This window comes from Lepidothrix coronata, unplaced genomic scaffold (assembly GCF_001604755.1).
Source record: "Lepidothrix coronata isolate B3197 unplaced genomic scaffold, Lepidothrix_coronata-1.0 Scaffold4, whole genome shotgun sequence".
Taxonomy (NCBI): domain Eukaryota; kingdom Metazoa; phylum Chordata; class Aves; order Passeriformes; family Pipridae; genus Lepidothrix; species Lepidothrix coronata.
In genome coordinates this window covers 6,157,372-6,164,425 of record NW_016690184.1, presented here as the reverse complement: position 1 = coordinate 6,164,425, position 7,054 = coordinate 6,157,372, and positions in this window count along the sequence as shown.

The following is a 7,054-nucleotide window of genomic DNA, read 5'->3' as shown; positions in this document are numbered from 1 at the left end:
TCAAGACTCTACTTTGTTCTCCTTCCATGATCTCTTTCGTGGCTTACAAAGGAGGTGACAATGTGCCATAGCATGAGAGTAGCAAAGAAAAAGATGAAGAACTTTCTTTTGGTTTGTTGCTGTACAGTCTGTGGGTGAAGCATCACAATCAAGGCTCCTGTCTCACATCGCCTGCAGCAACATTCAACTCTATAGGTATGTACAAAGAAGAAATAGCTCCCAGATAAAGAAGAGAAGGTGGTAGTGATTGATGTCTTTCTTACTTCATGTGCTTCCCACTGAGAAAATAAGTGTTTCTTCTCATCACATATTTTTTTTTTCTCTTCTTCTGTGAACTATTAAGAAAAAACTAGAGATGGAGATAAGCTGAAAGAATCAATCTGAATAATGATTTGGTGTAGAGATGTAAAGGACAAGGTACAAACCCAGAATTAAACATTTTTGAGTTACAGTGGCAGTATTTTTGAATTATTTTTGTCCATCAGCTGAGTCCATGCCTTTGTTCACCTAGCTTGCCCCAGTTCCAAGTAGAAATGGGACTTCAAAAACTGAACATGTGTTAACACAGTTTATCCATTAATGAGTCGGTTCAAGATCACTCACAATCAATGATTATGGCAATTTAGCTCTCATCTTACCAAGGTGCTATCAAAACCTGAGTGCGCTTTTCTGTGTGCCAACACTCACATGCTCTGGAACGATACTAACTTGTTGACCTGTTCATCTTGAGATTGGTTATGGTTTATATTTAGATCCTGAAACTAGCTGAGTTTCAGGAATTAATGAGATCCTTTCTACCAGAAACAGCCTTTCTCACCTCATCTGAGATCTTGGAAGTGGCCTTATTTAGGAAGTATTAGGTCAGTAAGGCTCAACTCTTTGCTGGGAAATAACAGAATTAAAGCTAAGACAATTTGTTTCAGGCTCTGTAGCTCTTGAAGCAGTGTGGCAACAGCATCTTCTATCTAGGCTGCTTTGGGGACCCCACTAGTAGATCAGCATGGGAGGGAAGGTGTACCTCTCCTCGTACTGCAGATAGGGAGGTGGGTCTTTGTTGCACAAGGAGAAATACAGGTTTTTGATGTATGCACTGCTGCTGTCATTTTCACAGTAGCAGAGATCTGAGTTTCAAACTCTGAGCAGTCTAACCAGCAACAATAACAGTGTGATTACTGTTACAAGCCATTATACACTTCTTCCATCTCTTTGTTTATTTTTTATATAAGAAATATTTCAGGTAATTGTTAAATCTTTGCCAAAACCACGTACTTAATCTTAGACAATTCAATGTAGGAAATATGCATACTAAAGTGGTAATATCAACATGCTTTTAATCTTGAAGTAATTGTGATGAGATGTCAAAAGGCAGTGTCAAAAGCAGGAATGTGTCTCTCAAGATTACAGATGGTTATCAAGCAATACAAAGTAAGTTTTTTGCATTACTAGTGCTACAATTTAAGTGGCCTGGGATGAAAATAGTCCTGTAGGTGCAATAAAGACCTCTATGTACCCTGTACAAATTATTATAGCTGCAAATAGATGGTGAAGAAAATGGAGAAGAATTATTCATTTAATAGTATGTCCCTGGTCCCCTATGATTTAGGAAACATAATTGTTCTGTGTGATCTGGAAGATAAACATAGAAGTATTAATGTATATTTCTCATTTAATTATTCTGTTCTTGTACTACTGTAATTCGACACTTATTTTATTGCTAAAACTAATAGCTTAGTACAGGTAGGGAATTCAATATCTGTTCTTTTTGCCCTGAAAACTATATTTTAACAAAAGAAAGATCAGCATAAGCCTGAACTTTTCTGCAGAAATACAAAAGAAAGAAAAAAAAAAGGAAAAGAGAATAGGAAAGTGTTTTAGTGTAGCCTCAAAATTAAGTTTTGCATTTTTTCTGTGTTAACTATAATTTTAAAAAGTGCAAAGTGAATTCACGGGTGCTCCTGGTTAAATTCAAAGATGAAAGATACATAGAGTGAAGATCTAGAGAGAAAAAAGAGTGATAAAGGATTACCACCCAAGTGATTCAGGGTAGTCACTAAAGGCAATTCCTAAGAGTATATTGTTTTGTGGTCAAAGAAATCACACATTATTAAGTGTAGACATCAATACTAGCAGAGAGACATTATCCTGATTGTGTGGCACAGTCAAATAGTCAGAGGACTCATTGATATTCTTTATGTCTGCAATTATATGTACCAAAATGGTGCTACCATTATTGCTGAGGACAAAAGGAAAGGCAAGTTTAGAAGTCAAGTTCCAATAGGCAAATTTCCTCTTGAAATCAGTGGAAGAGTGACCTAAGTGTCAGTGTCAGATTTTGGCTCCAAGTTCAACTTAGTTTGATGAGCTTTACTGGGTAATGTGTCTTAGGGAACTGACTCACTGTGAAGATATAATGTTTACAATTTGGGAGAACTCTGCACATGAAATGCCTTCATCACCTGAAGCCTTGCTTAGATATGTTTAATAACAGTTTTAGAAAGTATCTAGCATATGTATGAATAGCCAAAAGGACTAGGGATTAACTTCTCATATCCACAAGGGAGGCAGCTTGCATTCACTGCAGCCCCCAAGTGTGAAGTAGGAGACTGAAGGTGAGAACATAAACATCCTGATCCTTGTTCTCAAGGATATTGCTACATAATATCACTGATGTTCTAGAATGTGTGCATCTAAAGTTAAATATCCATGGCTCTACTAATGTATTTACAGATTTTTAAATATGCTGTGAAGACCACGGCATACCCTTATTTAGGATCAGGAGAAAAATGTCTAAGTAAATATTTAAATAATAAATATGATTATGTTTTCCTCCAGTGACCAAAAATACAGGTTTTAGGATTTGAGAATTCAGTAAATTCATTCTTTCTCTTTGTGATTGAAACTCACAATGAAACAAAATTGAGGTTTTTAAATTTTATTTTACTTTTATTTTAGTCGGAGTTGCACAATTGACCAAACACTTGTACAGAATTGTGAAGGTTTTATTTCAGGGCTCACTTAAACTTCCTATTTGCTACAAAGGTTACTACAATTGATAACTCCAGAATAAGCTGAATACATCTTTTTCAAGCAAAAATACATTGCCTGATTTAAAGGAATTAAGATATATGTATGAGGTTACAGTCCTTCATAGGCCTTTTCTGCTAAAGGTAGCTGACTAAGACATACAGTACAAGCTCCCAGCACTCTACACTTATACTCAGCAGTTGAGTTCTGCTGTACTGTAAGTGAAATAAATCTAAATTTTCTCTTTGCACTTTTGCTTCCTCCTTATTTAAATACATTTATTCCTTTCTGCTTTGCAGCAAAATACATTTTGCACTGGAAGAGTTTGTATGCTCCGGATATAAAATTTGCTTTATGCAAAACACAATTACAGCTGGCACTCACCACCTAGTTCTGTGTGCTGCTGCTCTTGACCCCACTGAGTAGGGACCTGAGTATTCCAGGAAAAATGGTGTTTTATTTGCTGGGAAGGTAAGTCACAACCCAGCATCAATCGGGTCTTTTCAGTGATCTCTCATCCAGTTCTTTAGTTTTAAGAGGCCTTTAGGATTGTCAGGGCCATTGAGCAAAATAAACAGTAAGTATTTTAAAAAAGGAATCTGTGGCTTCACAATCTGAATCAGACACAGACTGAATTAACTGGAAGCTGTTTTATTAACTGTCTCATTCTGTCTCTCTCAGGCAATATGCTCTACTTAGCTCTTGACGTTTCATAAAGCTGAATGGATTGCTGATTAGTACAGCATGACTTTTATCTCCCATTTTATTTCTGTGTCTAGATATGGCATTGCTCACACCCCCTTGCAATCCACACCCCCTCAAAAAATGTTCTGACTGAAGCCATAAGGCAACGATCTCATTCTCAGGCAAGTTTCAGAATCTCCTTATGGTTCTTGGAGAACTTCACATTTCTTGCCAGGCCTAAGTATGTATAGGAGTGTGAGAGTAGGTGTATGGGGCTTTTCAGCCAACCCTGCCAGTAGGAAAAGCTGAGTTAGTCAGAGGTGCAAAGGAACTGCAGGTGGTAGGGAGGGCTGAGGGAACAGGTTTGCGTGCAGAGGTTGGATGTACTATTGAGAATCCAGCAAAGCAAGATAGGAGATTATTTTTATAAATATTGTTCAAAGCCTGCAAAAATACAAAAGGCTCGATCAGAGTACATGAAGAAAGTGCAAAGTTGTTGGGAATCTGCTTGTATCTGCTTCTAAAAATTCCTATTTCAGCTCTTTCACGAAGAGCACTGGCTAAATTTGCAGGTTGTTTTCTTGGTAGCTTAGTTTTACGTCTGTTGATTGATTTCAAAAGATTCACTGTTCTCGGTAAGAAAAGAGAGGCACAAGAAAAAAACCCAAGACAAATATTAAATTAAGGACTGAATTGTGGTAACACAGCATAGCTTTCTGCCTTGAACGGTGGGGACTCACCTCACTTTAGGAGGGACACTATCCCAAGACTAAATTCCCCAAAGGGACCTTACCTATGCAACAATTCTGCTCTTAAAAGAAGCTCTTCTTAACTATAGCCTGTAGTATTACTTCAAAAGTCCTTTCTTGTCACGAGAGAGCATGTAAGCTGGGCATGGTTTATTTTGACAACTAAAGATCTATGATCCAAGGGCACTGTGGGAAGTGCTTACACTGTTGACTGTCATTTTAAATTGAGTGCATGTTGAGCCCAGTTTGCATTTATCATTTCTGCTAGGTTTCTCCCTCAACTGCCAAACTAAATCTGTTACAGAAAAATCCATTTTTAAATGGAAGTCAAGCAGGAACATTAGCATTGCTTGCAAAAAATGAGCTCTAACAAAGCAAAAACTTGCCGGCAGTTTGCTATCTCTTTCATCCTCATAATATTAGCTTGAAAAATTACAATGGTCAAGAGATGCTAAAGGTGTCAGCTTGCAGAAAGCAAGAAGTAATCACTTCTTACACATATATCCAAGCCGTTTAATGTACATATTCACAGTTCAAATGTGTCATAAATTCTTTTTATATGGAATGTACTTTATTCAATTGGTTAAAGTAATTTATTTGCATATTTTATTACTTCTATATTTATGGTACTATCAAGATAACAGGGAATTTATAAATCTTCAAAATACCTTCTGTAAGAACCAAACCTTGCAAACTTCTTTTTAAAGCAAACTCTTTTAAAGGGTGATGCCTTATCACTCTTCTATATTCCCAAACAAATATGAAACAAGGCTTTAGGACCTCCATATCCATTTAACAAAGAATGAAATCTTCTGGGTCCAAACAGATCTTTGCCTCACATTCATTTCTGATATGCTGAGCACTCCTTTTCCCAGGTGTATAGTCCCAGTCCTCTCTATTTTCAGCCCTGCAAATGCAGTTTGCACCAGCATTTCTCCCCTCCCCCAGCTGTAAAATGGACAAGATATTCCCCTGATACGGGCCAGGCACTTCTCCAAAGTGCAGAACTCAAGTAATTTCAGATATATATTTATATATATAATACATAGAAATGTTTTTAAATAGAAGTATTGATATTTTCACTAGTATCTATCTCCTATGTCCAGCACAAGCTCTCTGGAAAGCAAAAACTCCCCTCTGGCATTGTCTGAAGCTAAAAGCTCTTTCAAATGTTGAGTCCTGTAATCATCCTGGACATTAAAATGCAGCACTAGGTTTCTACTAATGCAAAAGTAAACAGAAGTAGGGAACTGTCAATTTATAGGGAAGGGATATAAAGACAATGGATTTGCCATTTGTTCATCATGTAACATACAGGAATGGGATATTTAATTTGTTGTTTGTTTGTTCATTTGTTTGAGAGGGAAGAAATGGGAGGAAGACATGGTAAGGAAGTGACAACTATCAGAATTAAAAAAACCTTTCCGAAGTCAGTGAGAAGCGAATAACATATTCATTTGCAGTACCTTTCAGCTGACATCATGAAAAAGCAACAAAGCTCCTCTCCTTCTCTGAACAGGATTGACATTCCTCATGCATGACATTCCTCCCTTTCATAGTCTGACTTCATATGTAAATCAAATAATAAAATTCCTATTATTCTTGTTACCAAAGACAGTAGTGCCTAAACAACAACAGTTCAAGAGGGCCTCCTGTGCCTCTCATGAGCAGCATGAGGCCTGGGATGTGACTGCTGTACAACTTCCACTGTGTGAAATGATGAGCCATTATGATCTGGTAATATTAGCTCTTGTGGATTCAGCTTCATTCACTCCCACCACACACAGTCCAGGAAGCTCTGAAGATCAGCCACCTCCTGCCTGTGATTTGTATACAGTGCTCCCCATCCCCTCAGCTCACGGGAGTATGAGGTATGCTGATATTCAGCTGATCATGAACAAATAATCCATGTGAAGGCTATAAACTAAACAATAGCAGATCTGTACAATGCAGAAGATTCTTACTTCTTCCTGCAAGTTTACTGTCTCTCTATAGGGCATTTTGTTGACTTTTTTGTCATGTGATCAAAGGTGTATCACAAAAGAGTCATCAAAGACAATTCCAAAAAGCACCCCACAGCAGTTTTCATTTCTCATTGAAACACTTGCAAGGGTAAAACATCTGGAAAAGACCAAATATGTCTTTCAAAGAATTTGACTTCAGGGTTGCTTCAAGGTTGGTGCAAAACAGGTCTAAATATTCCTATAGGGGAAAAAAAAAAAAGGAAAAAAAAAGGAAATACTTTGTTTTGAGGTACCTTAAAATTAAGTTGCAGTGGTCAAAGAAAGTTAAAAGAATTCATTCTCTCTAGTTTCCTTAAACTGGTCTCTTTTAGTGGACTACATTCTTGCTCGTGTGCCATTACCTGCCTTATTGATTGAACCTCACTAGTCCAGGCAAATTCACAGAAGGAAGAGAAGTCAAGTTGAGCAGAACAGAAATATGTGTACATAGCATTTTGATTTGAAGATCCCACATCTTTTGATCTGAGAACTGAAAAATTATTTCCAAAAAACGTGAAAAGTAGATATAATTAGTGAAAAATGCCACATAGTAAAAAAAGACCAATTTTAAATCAAGAAAGAAAGTCAGTACAG